Raw genomic sequence first — 16161 nt, forward strand, 5'->3', positions numbered from 1 at the left:
CATTCTTGCCTGAAGCTCTCAGGTTTGTGAGCTATCTTGAAAGCAAGACCTGGCCTTATTCTTGTATTGCAGCTGTACTTGTCCATCCTGGCTGTCCTTGATGTTCAAGTGTAGGAGCGATTGCTAATTCCACTGATAGAGTCCTCTTCAGTCTGTTCTTGAAAAGCCCATGTGGGATATCCTGTGAAGTGTCAGGGGCCCCTATCCCAGTATCATGCTGTGCTATATGTTAGGGAGTGATGTCGCGGGGCCATTAGTGTAGGGAAAATTGAGCTGTAGAAGAATAGCCCTTTGAATCCATGCTGTAGTTGAAACAGATGAAATGTTCTGCCTTCATTGATTCAGATCCAGTAAATGTTGTGAGTCCAAGATTTTAATGATAAATAGATTTGTATTTTCTGTGTGGTATGGTGAATAATTGAGAAGTTGAATTGATTTTGTTATTTCTCTTTTCCTCTGATTTTTACCCAGATGTTATCTGAATGTTGGAAGAAACCATTTCAAAGAAAAATCTTTACAAGCAATTATGCATGCTGAAGCAATCTACATAGCATACAGAAGATTATGGTAATGTAGTTTATATTTGATTTTCACAACCCCCTGAAATACAAGGGTTAATTGTCTGTGCAACTGTGGCATGTGGGTTAATTTGAACAGATTAGATTACTATGATTAGCAATGCCTGGGGAACAGTATAAAATGATTCACTGTCTAAACTGGTTTGCTGCTGCTAGAATGAAAACAACCTATGCAGAAAAATCAAATGTTCATCACTGAGAAAGGAAAATATTAATGTAAGATTTTGGGGTTATCTTTTATATGTCTAATTTATCCCACCTAAAACAATTTCTAGATTGGTAACAAACTCAGAAATTGTAGCCGAAACCTTGAGGCACTGCAGAGAGATGGACTATCTGGAATATTATGCTTTTAAATTACGTATATGAGAAGTTGAAGATTCTTGTTTGTTTTCTTTTTGAAATAGCTTAATTTCTCATCAGGTTCTATTTTTATTTCAAATAAACCTATTGATGATTTGTCTGTAGCATGTGTTTGTTACTTATATATACCTTTACACTTGTCAATGATAATTTTTTTTTCTACAGTAATCCATATATCCACATCACTGAAGAAGTCTGGTGAAAACTTTTTTAACAAGACTGAAAGATTAACACAATACAGAAAGTCTTCTTAACAAATATTTTCTGATTTTTTTTTCCATAGCTGTGATTATGACAATCTGTTCAAATTCAGTTTTAAATATGTAAAGTAGCTTTATAGGGAGAAAGGTAAATTTTCCTCGTATGTCTGAATTGGTCAGCTAATTCACCCACCATTTTTCCTTTCCATCTTTCCAGATCATTACTGGCATATGACGATTGTGAATTTCTGCCACCCGGATCATGAGCACATGATGATATTTGGATTTTGGGATAATTGATTGTTATTCAGGTCATTATATACCACCTCCAAGCACAGCTAATTCCCTCAGGTACTGAATACTTCTTTCTATGGAGTCGAATCCACATGATGAGCAGTCACTAGAGCTATTTCCCAGGGGTCAGTATTGGAGCCAACCCTTGTTTGATATCTTTACTGGTGATCTGAATGAGGGAATTGAGTTCAGCCGCAGTAAGTCTACAGATGATGCTAAGCTGGAAGGAAGGGTTGATCTGCCTGAGGGTAGGAAGGCCTTACAGACAGGTCTGGATAGGCTGGATCAATGGGCTGAGGCCAATTGTGTGAGCTTTAACAAGTCCAAGTGCCTAGTTCTGCACTTCGGTCACAGCAACAAAGCTGTTTTTCACCTAAAGCCAAATCATAGCCCCATATCAGATGTTATGAATTAAATCATCTTTATCCCAGCTGAAACCAGCACATGAGGTTTGTAAGGTTGAGTGAATTATTTATAGAAAATTAACTCAGATTTGTTTGGGCGGTGTGTATGGCACTTCTTAGACTGTTTGTGATATGAGTTGAATGAATTCACCAAGTTCTGGCTTTAGTTAATGCCAGCAGTTTGTAGTGGGTTGAAGCAACTAGCAGACCCCACAGAAACAATAGCATGATCTATAACATGAATGCTTTATTGTCTCTCCCATTTGTCCAAAACTTTGGAGGTGTCATATTCATATGAAGGTTGCTTCAATATGTGCTTGTTGTATCTTCACACTAAGGCAACCTGAAAGGTTGTAGTTTATCCAGGTAATCTCAGGGTCTTTGAAAATATCCTTTTTTTCCCTATTACTTTGCATGGTTTGTTGAGTTTCTTAAACATTTGCAAAATTACTGGATGGTAAATCTCTTATTACTCTAGCAAAATCCTACATTAATAATTTATTTTCTTTAACATTGTGTATGTTAGAACCTTATGACTCACGGGCTCTTAGAAAGTTCAAACATAAATTAACACTTCAAAGATTTTTTTTTTTTTGATCAGTCCAACTATGCTAAAATAATGAAGGATGTTAAAAGAAACCCCTTTCTGTAAGATATTTCTTACTATATATTTCTTACTATATTATTTTCAGCTGTTTTGGGTTCATTCTTGACAAAATTTTGAGTAATTCTGAACTTCTGTGACATGCTCAAAACAATTAAATATTTATGCTCATAGTGCATTTTTAAAGAACAGTTTCTTTTTACAGAAATCAGGTTTGCTTTCGTTGTATGGCGTCTTTTGCAGATTATAAGATACATTGTTTCTCAAGAGGGAAAAAATACCTCTTTTTGTTTGCAAAGACTTGTTCAGCTGAAAAAAATGATAGATGGAATTTAGCATTCTGTGTTCATCACTGTTTCTCTTTTATAAGTTCTACTATTTGCAATAAATTTAGTTTCTACTAGGCCTGGAACCGGAAACGATGTAATATATAACAAAATCCCAGATTTTTTCCCTGTTACTCTAACAGCAACAAGAGTATGCTATTATGGTTTGAAATATAAACGAAGTACAATTTTGGATTTTCAGCAGGTACTCAACTGGAACTTCTGCAAGTGAAATACCATGAGTGAAACATAGCTGCTGACTCTACTGCAGACTGCTGCTTTTATGAGTCATTTATATCCCCCTGTTTTTTGTTTGTTTGTTTGTTTGTGAGTGATTTCTACTGACTTTGTGGAAAAAGAATTACTTTTTCTTTGCCTTGTAATTTTTGAGGTCCAGCCAGGCATATAGGAAATTGGCCATAGTGTATGGCTAGTGTAGGGGAACTATTAGGTCATGGCTTGGTGATTGGTGATTGAGCACCTGGTGAAGGAGTGTGGCTGGCTCAGGGAGCATGGGAAAATTGTTTGCACCTGTGCTCCCCAGGTGACTACAAGGGTTGGAGCCTCACTGGGCTCATGTAAGGGCTGGCCACTGAAAGGACAGCATCTCTTGGACCTGGGGTGGCTTCCTGAGAAGCACTGCTGCACAGTCGGATATCTTCTTCACTGGTTAGCTGAGTTCAGATCTTTTTTTTCAAAAAAAAAAGACTACTGGCCTACCTGTGAATACTTTGCGTGGTCTGCCACGAACCAGTCAGAAGCAGTTTTGCTTCTTCATGAGCAGGATTTTTAGATTCGTTATACAGGCATACAGATGTAACCAGGATACGTAAGGTATTATGTTTGCCCTGTGTCTGCAGTGCCCAGATGATCTTCTGGAAGTCACAAGAAGAAATAAAGAAGTCCAATGTAGAGACTCAAATGTTGAAATAGGTGAAAATTAGAATATGCCATACAAAGCGATTGGCAGTGGTTTTGAATGGCTGCAGTATGTATTCATTTTCTTTATCTATGCTAATATATATTTTTTTCTGCATTATTATTATGCTTTGTTTCCAAGGATGAGGAAGTGCCCTGTTACAAATTCCTGCATTTAGCAGTCAGAGCTGCATGTTTTGGACCAAAGTCAAGGATTTCAAGATATTATCTTCTATTCTTTTTGGCGAACTATTCCCTTTTTCATCTCAGTTCATCCCCATATTGACACAATCACAGAATGGCCAGGGTTTGAAGGTACCTCAAGGATCAGGAATCTCCAACCCCCCCGCCACATGCAAGGCCACCAACCTCCCCATTGAATACTAGACCAGGCTGCCCAGGGCCCAATCCAACCTGGCCTTGAACACCTCCAGGGACGGGGCATCCACAACCTCTCTGGGCAGCCTGTTCCAGCATGTCACCACTCTCTCCGTAAAGAACTTCCCCCTGACATCCAACCTAAATCTTCCCTCCCTCAACTTAAAACCATTTCCCCTTGTCCTGCTGTTATCTACCCTTTCAAAGAGTTGATTCCCATCCTGTCTGTAGGCTCCCTTTAGGTACTGAAAGGCTGCAGTGAGGTCACTCCGCAGCCTTCTTTTCTCCAGGCTGAACAAGCCCAGCTCCCTCAGCCTGTCTTTATAGGGGAGGTGCTCCAGTCCCCTGATCATCTTTGCGGCTCTCCTCTGGACCCTCTCTAACAGCTCTCTGTCTTTCTTGTACTGGGGACTCCAAACCTGGACATAGTACTCCAGATGGGGCCTCACAAGAGCAGAGTAAGCAGAGTAGAGGGGGCAATCACTTCCCTGTCCCTGCTGGCCACCCCTCTTCTAATGGAGCCCAGCATACCATTTGCTTTCTGAGCTGCAAGAGCACACTGCTGGCTCATGTTAAGTTTTTCATCCATCAGGACACATAGGTCCTTTTCTGTAGGGCTGCTTTCAAGACTGCTCCTTCCAGTCTGTATAAATGCCTGGGATTCCTCTGGCCCAGGTGCAAAACCTTGCACTTTGCCATGTTGAACCTCATTAGGTTCATCCGTTCCCACCTTTCAAGCCTGTTGAGATCCCTCTGAATGGCATCCCTTCCTTTCAGTGTGTCAACCTCACCACTCAGCTTGGTGTCGTTAGCAAACTTGCTGAGGGTGCACTTGGTTCCATCATCGATGTCATTGATAAAGATGTTAAAGAGCACTGGTCCCAAGACAGACCCCTGGGGGATGCCGCTTGTTACCAGCCTCCACCTGGACACCTGGACATAGAGCCATTGGTAACTACCCTCTGTCTGCGGCCTTTCAACCAATTTCTTATCCATTGGGTGGTCCACACATCATGGGATCATCAGTTAAAAAACAAAACAAACAAAAAAAAAAACCAAGACAAATCAATACTGAACTTCTGCAGACTTGGGTAGGAAAGTTTTCTCCTGTGAACTTTTCACACAGCAGGAAATGGTAGTATTCCAAAATGCTTGCTTTTTTGGCTTCCATCGCAGCTTCAATATTAATAATAACTTCTGCTTGAAAGAAGAATGTCAGGATGTGAGTTTCTCACATTGCCTAGAATATATATACTATGTATGTATTTAAACAGGCACCCACTAATTACTTTAAATATTATTGCTGTGTTACTGAAAGTTGTTACAGTTATCTGATACTGAAAGGTAGAGACTCCTTCCTTTGTGGCCTGGCAGGTAAATAAGTGTCTACTTATTGCTCTTAGCAGGAGTTATGTATTGTTTAGTCACAGTTGCTGGTTGCAGAAATGATTAAGTCATGGCTATTTATGAATTCAAATACAAAAAAAACCAAAGACAACGAACTTCTAAGAGCAGATTAGTTCTCAGTTAGGAGTGGTTTGGGGTTTTTTTTGTTCTGTTTTTTTTTTTTTTTTTTAAATTTACATCCATATTCTCACAGGAACTACAGAGAGAGCAGAAAATGTGGATTGATTGAGAGTAGAGCATTGTTTAAAATTTCATGGATGGTTACCTGCATTTCAGGTACATTATTTAAACAAGCTCTATAATGTCAACAAGAAATCATAGAATGAGGCTGAATTTCTACAATGTATTCATGGCTGTCACTATCATGCAGTTTCCATAGTTTATGAAGATATTTGTCCTATAGCTTTTGCTTTCTCTTAGAATTAAAACAAAACAAAAAAAGCAATGAATAAAAATATATTTGCTTATAACTTTTAATTTGCAGTCAGATAAGATACAGAAATTAAATACTCACATGCCCTGATCTTCCATAACAGCAGATTTACAATGCAGTTGTATAACATGGAAATGCGTATTATCTTGTAGCAGTATAGTGTCTTTAAAAAAAAAAAAAAAAAAAAAAAAAAAAACAACAAACGTTTAAATAGCAGAATAAACATCTTCTGTATTGTGGTTGTTGTAAATTATTGTAATGCTATAGAATCTCATTCTCTTTTTTTCATTTATTTACGTACTTTTTTTTTCTACTAGCAAGGTGTTTTTTCTTTTGATTAATTGTGTCAGAATGCTTGTGCAAGCTCAAGATTTTATGCTGTCACGTTTGTATTTCAGTATCCTTACTTACATATAATATATTGATAAATAATACATTCTGTGTGACCATTTATCTGAGGAAAGTATTCTCCTTAAATTTTCTGAAGTATGTCAGTGTGCCTCCTGATTCACAAAATTCAATCATTTGGGACATAATTTCAATTCATTAATGTTAATTAATAAGAAGATTCTTTACTAAATGAGGAAATTGTAACTACCTTACTATAAATAAATTGCAAATGTTTACATAACTGTTAAAATGTCTTGTTAGAGAAGTTATTATATGGTTGCTTATTTCATTCACCTTATTAAAAGTAACATTTGGTTTCTTGAGTAGTGAAGGCTATAGTGAGAAGCTCATAAAGATAGGAACTTTGAAGTAGGAGTTCAGTCCTTTCTAGCTTTACACTTTGCCTCATTATTTACATCTGTACACAATGAGTGCAAAACTACTATCCTGTCAGGAGGACAAGATTTTCATATCCTATTTTGCAAAGGCAGAAATCATAGTTGCAATAAAGATCAACATCTGAGAGGCAAATGAATCATCAGGAGAGTTCTGTTTATTCAGAGGTAGTACTGTCAGATTTGAGTACACACTAATCTCCCACCAATTGTGAAACATCGGTGGTTGTTTAAAAAATAAAAATAAGAAATTACAGAATTAAGGTAAGTACTACTTCATTTGCAGTAGGGATGAATTTGATGTGAATTTGTGTTTTCTGTTACTATTCAGTGGATTTTTGTTCAGTCTTTACGATCAGGTCAGGTGACTGGATCTGTTAAAATGTTGATGTAGTTAACATTGTCATTTTCTTACTACCTACCTAGTCAAATACCATTTTTTGCCTTGGTTCCTTTTCCCACTAAACTTTGAGCTGTGTACTGATCCTGAACTGAAAGTAAACAGTAATCTAATATAATTCCTTTGTAGTTCATGAAACCACATTAACCTCTCTTTTATTTTAGAACATAAACATTATTTGTTAAAGCAGTTAACTGTAGCTTTACCTATGCCAGCTAAAGCAAGCTCCTTTAGGATTGGGGAGGAAGCTCTAAAAGGCACTGAGATTGAAAAGATCCTGAATCATTTGTTTTTCTAGAGAGTTTCTAATATGTTCTCCAACTAAATCAATTATTATATCATAGACCTGCTCTTAAAATAGAAATACCTATGCAAATAAAGTAATTGTTGTTCAGAACTTTGAGATTACAATAGCAAGTACTGTAATGATACATGTGATAAATACTTCAGGAATAATACTGTCTCAGCTCTCTTACATTAGTTTAAGTTTTTAGCAAGTCTCAGTAAAGACGATAAAGTACTGATATATGTAAAGATAATGAGTTGGAGTAGAAATTAGCCTTTAATGCTGTTACTTTTAGACTCATTGTTACTAGCAAATTCATATAGTAATCAAAATGTTTGTTCATATTTGAGAAACAAACAAAAATTGCAATTATTTATATATACTACTAAGAATTAAATAATTTCTGTAAGTTAATTCCTCAATTCATTAGGAAGTGATCTGTTCTACTGAGTACTATCTAAAAACGTAGTCATCATTTCACTTTTCCTGGATTGATTTATTTTTATTCTGATAATGAGTCAAGCAGCTGTAGCGGTACGAGCAGCCATGCAAAATGTAATCAGTTTACTATTAGAGTGCCAGTTAAGAATATTATTGTAAAATAGTGGAAAATATTAGATATTTGTAGGTAATAGAGGAGTGGATAAATAATTAAACTCTAAAGTGACCACAGTAAACTTTTCTCTCAACTACCTTTTCAAAGACTAATTTACATGCAAAGATATTAAAAGGAAATCACTACAAAAACAGAAGTTCAAACTGACTGAAACAAGAAGCAGGAGAAATGGCAAATTCTCTGAACAAAAGGAGGAGAGAAAGGTGAGATGAGTTTGGCAGTGCTCTGAATTCATATTTCAGAAATATTCTTCATTCTTTAAAAACAGAAAGCAGGTTAGGATTTTATTTTTGTAGGCATAATTCTTGTTATACAATAATGTTTAAACAGATAATATTTTACATATATTAATATTGTTTTCATAAAAATGTCTATAGTTTTTAAGCGAATGGCCCTCCTTACTGAATTTTCTAACTGTACTCCAGCAAACAGTCCTGGGCTGAGAGTTCAAATTAGAAATTTTTGTCCCAGTTTGAGGTGAGATTCCTCTTACCTTCCATTTCTCTAATAAAGCATGTCTGTGAAAGTTATCAGATTTTCTCATACAACTGTTCTTCAAATGGAGGGCAGCTAAGGAATGGAGAAGACTGGAAAAAAGTAAATCTTATGTGCACAGTGAAGCTCCCCAGTATTTTTCAGATTTTTTTTCAATGTGAGTGAGGAAAGTGTTTAAAACACGGAACATACAGAAACTAAAATGCTTTTGTGTCATCCTGAAATAGTCAAAAAGACTTGGAATGTGAATACTTTCAAATGGCAGGGCCACTTGATTTCAGATTGTGGGTATTCTATATCCCATATGGATTTTCTTGTACTGGCACAGTCTAACTCAGGCTTACTTGCAGTATCATGATATAAAATGCCTATGACACAAATTTGTGTCTTCTTAGAAGTAAGGGTCAGGGTCATGGAAATTTTCTCGTCAGCTGAAAGGTTTAGCATTTTGTAACCAATATTGTCAGTGACTTCTGTTTTACAAATTGTCAATTTTTGTCAGTTGACAAAAATTCTGTTTGTCAGAAAATACGAATGTTTTTAATAGTTTCATCTTCAATGCTATTTAATGTTTTACATTGTTGAAGCACTGTAAGAAGAACTTGCACACTGCTTCTTTTTATCTGATCTCATATTTTTGAAAGCATATGCACAAATACCAAATTACTTTAGGCCATCTTCTGGCCCAAATGGACAAATAGATTTGAGAGGGGAATAAAAATAGAGCAACAAACACAGCAGCTCATACTGAGTGTAGTTGACGCTGACAAACTTGCAAAGCTGAGAATAGGAATATCTACTACTGTGTAAATCACCATGAAAGTGTGTTGCTGTTTATATTAAAGCAGAGCAGGAGGGTTGTTAAAATTGTCAAAGTCACACAGAAAAACTGAAAGTTACTTACAGTAGCCTAGCTAGAGCTCTACCAATTGCCTGTGTCTCATTATTTCAAAATTGGCTGTGCTAATTTGTGCATAGTCACCAAAGGCATAGTGCTTTTTAGAAAGGCTGATGTACACTGCTGTTTGGGTACTAATCTGAGTTCAAATGCCAGTGTTGCAGGGCCTTTTAAATCAGATTCTCTGCAAAGATAATTGTGTTATTTCTTTGTGGATGGTGAGATTTCTTTTTTCAAAAATGCCTAATAACTGATAATAAATTGTTAGTGCTTACAGTCTCCTGTGTTGTACTAAGAGCATTCTTAGAATGCCTTTGTGTGATTGATACTTTAACTTTTTAAGATGCAAGATATTTAGTACTATAAAAAAAAAAACAGCAAAAAAAGTTACCTCTTCTTCTTGTGTGTATAATCTGTCTTTTTCTTATAATTTGATATGAAGCAGTGGACAGAATGATAAAAGATGCAGAGTCCCATGAGATAAGGCTTCAGGAGCATGAGGAAATTGTTTAATATAAAAGAAGTGAAGATGATTCTTACGAAAACAATTAGAAATTTTGGAGATTCACCTGATTGAGAGACTTGGAGGGAAATTTTCTTCAAACTCTCAGTAGAAAGATTTTGGGGGGCCGACCAGAGAAAAAGAAGTCAGCTATGAATGTTCATCTGTGGTTTTTTCATGAACATGATTGATAAAGGGATAAATACTTGATCCATAAATGTGTTGATCGTGATAACGTACCTTTCCTGCACCTTTGGTAAACATCAAAAAAAAAAAAAAGGCCCTTTTTCATGCTGGATTTGAAAGAAAATATTGATAAATAAATAGTGATAATGTTAGAAGTGACTAGTAACATAGGAATGATGTTTTAAAAGATGTCTTAAAAAAACAGCCCTGAAGTACTTGCAATGAAATGTTGAAGTACCCTATGTTCAACATCTCAAAAGTAGCATGGATGTACTACAAGCTTGTTTGCAAATAACGCTTCAGCAGTGATCCAGAACTCAGTCCCAGATAATAACACATGTTAATCCAAAAGTAGATATCAGAATTAATAGGTACCTATAGGAAAAAAAAAAAAAAAAAGCAACATTTTTTTCCGTACAAATTCTCAGTTACATTAAATATTTCATGCTCGCTTCACTGTTTGCATCTCTAGTTCAGGGCAAAGGAAAATATTTGTGGAATCAAATTTTTATTAAGAATTAAAGCATTTTCATTGACAGAAACACTTCTACTGATCTCAGTAGATTAAATTTTACAGTACATCTCCAATTTATGCAGAAAATCAGATTAGTTTCTCACCTTTGTCTTTTCTGAAAATGATTTGAAATACCTCAAGAACTGTTTAAATCATCCCAGATTATTTAAAATCTGGGGAAGCCGGTCTACTGGATGTGTCAGGTGGCATGGAATTTCACTTCTTGTTGATTTTATTTAATTGAATTATAAATTGTTAAATTATAATTAAATCAACACCAAGCTGTTAATAATTATAACTCCATTCTACAGTATAAATTCATTTCAAATAATTGAGGAATTGTAATGACCTTGTTACTCACTCACTAAAGCTATAATTTCAATTTTGCATTCATAGGGATTGGGCATTGTCCGCCAGAGAAGTCCTCATTATACCTTTATGACAAATAATTCCTGCCTGTTTTCACAGACCCCTAGATTCTTCTGGTCTTTCTGCTTGCACGACAAGTGGGTCATATTGAAGTGGAAAGATAACTTGTAGCAAATATGATAGCTCAAATGCTTCCTAGTAGGTGATATTTTATAGTATTTGTGATGTAGTTGCCTGAATGATCCATATGGACAGTTAATATCATCTAGAGATTTTATTCAGATATTAACATAATATTTTGTTGTCAGATTCAAACTGCGTTTCTAGATTAATTCAGACTGTTAACTCCCATGTCTCTCATCAAATAATAGCTTTTCCTTTTGGAGTAGTCCCATTTTATGTAACTACTTTAGTGTTCAGTAAACTAGAGAAGGGCAAATAGTAATTAGACTGTCTAGGAGTTAAAAGACTTGAGTTCATTCCTACTCTAACCTTAATGTTAAAAGAGAGTTTTAAAAAGTTTACTTCCTGTAAGTTCTGTCAAAGGATTCACTGTCCTCCAGTATGTTTTTACGTACTGTTCTTCTTTATAAATTTTCCTTTGTGTCATTCTTTAGATTGAAAGCAATTTGCTGTAATAGTCCTTTCTGTTGTAAGACAGTGAGAATTTATCATTACAAAATCATATATGTATTTTGTTTTGAAGGCAGTGGGAAATAGCATTAATATTATTTATGTTACAGTTGAGACTCCTTTGGAAAATTCATATGTCTTCTAGAAAGGATTGGAGAATTGAAAAGTAGAAGTCTGTTGCAGAGTATTTAACATCCTGCTAGTCAAAACATCCTGCTAGATCTGGATGACTGAGAATCACTTCAGTTTGATAGCAGAGACTCAAATGCTATTAAATCCCAACCTAGGTGAAAGCCTTGTAATCTGACCTACCTATTAGCTTTCATTCAAATAGAACCTTTTCTTAGCTGTTATCTTTCTTTATTCAAATACCATTTTAAAATACAGAAGTCTGCATTCTTTATTATGGGTAAATGCCCTTTACCAAGATAATTCAAATTGTCTGCTTAGGTAAATCTAGAAATGACTGTTCTTTGTGATCTAGAATAATGTACTTTGCACAAGAACCTGAAATCGCACTGGAAGGAAGGTATAAGGGCCACTTCATCTTAATTGATTAGCAGCTCTCATGTGGTTCATAGGACAGTGCTGTAATTTGAGTATGAATGGGATGAACTTGTCTTTATGATCACAATTAAGAAACTCGTGAATCAGTTGCACATTAAATGTATGGGATGTTTAATGAGTTTTTGTCGTCAGACTGAATGTCTTGCATTTTTTTGCTCTATGAAGACTTTATGTGATGCAACTTTAAAATGTGTCTTGTCTGTACCACTTCAGTACAACCTGCAGTTTTTTTCCACCAAGTAACTCAGTGCGTTTTAATGCTTTGACAATTTTTTTACATTATCAAAGTTTGTCCAATGCAGTGTCAATGGTTTACAGGCTGGTTTGGCCATCATAAAACTATAACATGCAATAATAATGGAATGTTGTGATGCTGGTGTTCATTCTGAATAATTTTAAACATCAACAATAATTAAAATTACTATTAAAATCTTAAATTCCTAACTTCTCAAATTGATGCTTCTAAGGATACGAATATTCTAGGTTCAGAGAAATTTGGTATTATTTTTCTCATGTAGTTTTGTGTAAAAAAAAAATAAAATAAATAATAATAATAAAAATCACACTCTGTGTGTGTGCGCGCAAGACAACTTATACAGTGGGAAATCTCTCATGAGTGATATTTATTTATAGATCGACGTTTTCAAGCAGTATTAGTGAGAGCAGTAGCAGTTCATAATCTTAAAGGATAAGCATCACATTTCTTTAAGAATGTGTTTTCACCTAGCTTATATCAAAGTGATTAGCTTTTTTCAATGTTTCAGTCTGATTTTGGCTTAACACTGAATTGTTTTAACAGTGACATAACTTAAAATATTCAGCAACTGCAGGAAGAGTTCACCAGAGAAAGCTAGAACAAGTTTTCAGGAGATTTGTTCGTAGTGTTCACTGCATTATGAGTTATGTGATTAAATCCCTTAGTATTATTGGGAGATATTGAATTCTGAGGAGTTGGGGATTAGACTTCTGAGCTGGTTCTGTTATTCTAGGTACAGACTAGAATGACTTGTGGAAATACTCTGCGTATGTCATAAGACATCTGAAAAAAGCAAGTCCTAGAAGATTTTAAGAATGTTGAATGTAATTCTGAAATTGTGTTGGTGTGTGGAGTGTTTTTTGAGACTAATTATATTATGTATTGGAGATTGGAAGAAATTTGGAAAGGATGTAAGGACTTTGTAGAGAGAATTATTGCCTATCAGTAAAATCATCATATCATATGATATGTTTTGAAAGATAGGCTGGAATTCCTTTCATACAGTCAAGATGTTGATGGCTGGCAAACTGGTGTTTAAGTAATAGGCTGTCCTTTCAACAATATTGTACCAGAAGATGGAGCTGAAGAGCCTGTAATCAACATCTGTGCTGCGCAACAAAACTTAAGTTTACTAGTGTTCATCTGAGTTTTGTAGTCCCCAATGATGAGATTAAAAAAGGAAAACTGTGATTGTAGCAATTTCAGCATTTTATAGTCCTGTAACCTTAAAAACAGTTAAACAAGGTGAAACCAAGATGAAAACAAATTCAAACTAAGCAGTTAATGAGCGTGTTTCAATGGGAAATATTCATACAATAATATTTAGATTTTTTTGTGTGTGTTAGAAATATGCAAAGAATAATTTAAAAACTTGGTCAAAGAACTCCCATAGGTTAAACTGAATGGAGTTAAATGCTTTTATTATTGTTCATACTAAAATATTTGCAGAACTGTGACATTATTTAGGTTGCAGACTCACATCCCTTATTTTTCACAAAATTTTTAAACAGAATGACTCCATATAGCGAGAATATGCTATGGAATTTTAAAGAAAGAGGGATAACTCCAATTGGTATGAAAAGATTATGAACATTTCTATGGCTGATGGATGGCTCTTGTAGTTAGTATTTTCTGGCATTCTATTTTATAGCTTTGTTACAGAGCTGTGCTCATGAAATGTGCACATTCTGTTTTTAGAGTTTCTAAACAAAATAAAAATATGTAAATCTTATTAACAGAGATGACAGCATTTTAAAACTGAATCGTAGTCATCTACAAACATAGGAACTTCCCCTCTCTCTCCCACTAATGCAGCAGTAATTAAGGATTAACTAACCTTAACACAGAAACGTTAAAATATCATCATTTCCCTTTTTCACTGTAGCAACACTCCAATAAATAGATGTGTAAAGAACAATATTTGGCACATTAGGCTGACTAGAACTGATTGAAGGCTTCCAAAAGTTTCTCTGCTTTTCTATTTTCAGTACAAAAAATGTTTAAAAAGCACTTAGAATATTGAAAGTACTATTTTGATATTTAATTTAAAAAGCAGTATATTCTGTCACTCTATTTATTCAGTGGAAATAAGCTCAGGAAAGAAAGAACTTTACCTTGTCTGTGAACTTGTACATTTTACGTTAGGTCATTTTGCTGTCAGCTGTGATGGAAATCTTGCTGCATCATTCTTCTCCATCCAGCCTGCTGTGTGCTCCACCCACAATGCCAGTCTACCAAAATTATTAGGCCAGAGCTTTAATGGGCAATTATCTAATGAGTTCCTCTAATGAGTAACACTTTGACTTACATTCCTTCTGCCTGTAAAGTTTAACTGTGCAGGATTACAGTTCAAATACTCTTTTGTTCAACAAAAGCTAAGATCATAAATATTCCTATGCTTTCCAAGCTTTTATTTTCTTTGTTAGTAGATTAGAAATGCAAATGGAGAAAGGTTCACCTGTCTCAGTCTCTATAACCAGTAAGAAATATATAGTAAATGATCACTTACTTATTTGCCCAGAAAGATTGTGCATGCCCCCTGCCCAAAGTTCAAGGCCAGGCTGGATGGGGCTTTGAGCAACCTGGTCCAGTGGGATGTGTCCATGTCTTTAGCAGGGGAGTTGGAATTAGGTGATTTTAAAGGAAAAAAACAAATACTGTTTTTGAGGTTACTGCTGGAATAGATAGCTGTTTAAGCTTTTTGCCGTGTTTAACCATTCTTTCCTTGTTTTTTTTTTTTTTTTTTTTTTTCCCCTGTAGAACTTCGTTGTGCTTTGTAATTATTGTAGACTTTGTAGACTTTGCCTCCAATAAAATAGCAATGGTTCTAGTTGTCACTATTTGACCTTGGTTTTCAAGTTTGACATAGCAGTATGTGGGTCTGAATGAATGATGTGCTATTGTAGATTTTTGAGAGGATAACTGCTTTGAATTCAGTAGAATTATCACAATTTGGAAGTGAGGTAATGTAGTGATGAATCAGTATAGAAATGAGATAATAAAGGATAGAATCAGCCTTACTTCTACTGCCCATAATCCTTAAATAACCTGTGACAATAAAAGTAACTTTCTTGCAGAATTCTTTCATAAATGGATGCGCTTGAGGAAGAGTCTGAAGAAGGAAGAATGCTCAGAAGACAGAATTGTAAGTACTTTGATTAATATTCAGCAAGAGTGAAAGACAGAAGTCTTTTCGTAGGCATTTATGTCTTAATATTTTTCTGGAAATATTTTATAAATCAGCTATTTCACAGGACATTCTCTACGTTATAAAGAAGTGTACTGAAGAAGTGCTAAAGAAAAGCATTTGTTGGTCATACTCCGAATCTGATCACATTCTGAATCCCGTCATTTTTTTAGTGACTTTGCGAAAAGACTTAAATGACAGAGGTTTTATAACTGTCTGTTTCACTCACTTATTCCATTAAGTCCTTAAATGTTTCAAGCGTTTCTTGAAATTAAGCATCTACCACCTCTCTGGAAAGCCTGTTCTGGAGTTGGTCCACCCCCACAGTAAATAATTTTTTCTTAGTGTCCAGTCTGAATGTCTCCTTGTGTAGCTTACTGCCATTCTTTCTCATTCTATTGTTATTTTTTCACTGCTTGAAAAAGCTTAGTCATATATCATACAAATCAAGACATTATTATTACAGATAGCATATTTCTCTTGAGGTATTTTTGAAAAGTAAAGCTTTACCATATGGTCTTTTTATGTATGGAGTTCTCAGGTAAATCTGAAGACAGCTTGT

At 35.2% G+C, this 16161-nt stretch overlaps 1 protein-coding gene across 8 annotated transcripts in view; it reads left to right on the forward strand.

The window, feature by feature from the left end:
- The window catches only part of LOC104910714 (uncharacterized), a 288940-nt gene that overhangs the window by 62808 nt on the left and 209971 nt on the right, over positions 1 to 16161 (forward strand). For all 8 annotated transcript variants that reach the window (XM_085222846.1, XM_085222850.1, XM_085222849.1 and 5 more), the window contains exons 4-6: positions 472 to 567; positions 1359 to 1492; positions 15490 to 15557. The gene's annotated coding sequence lies outside the window, so the exon portion shown is untranslated. The remainder of the gene's footprint in view (positions 1 to 471; positions 568 to 1358; positions 1493 to 15489; positions 15558 to 16161) is intronic.

The sequence above is a fragment of the Meleagris gallopavo genome, chromosome 4, assembly GCF_905368555.1.
Source record: "Meleagris gallopavo chromosome 4, MGAL_WU_HG_1.1, whole genome shotgun sequence".
Classification (NCBI taxonomy): Eukaryota; Metazoa; Chordata; class Aves; order Galliformes; family Phasianidae; genus Meleagris; species Meleagris gallopavo.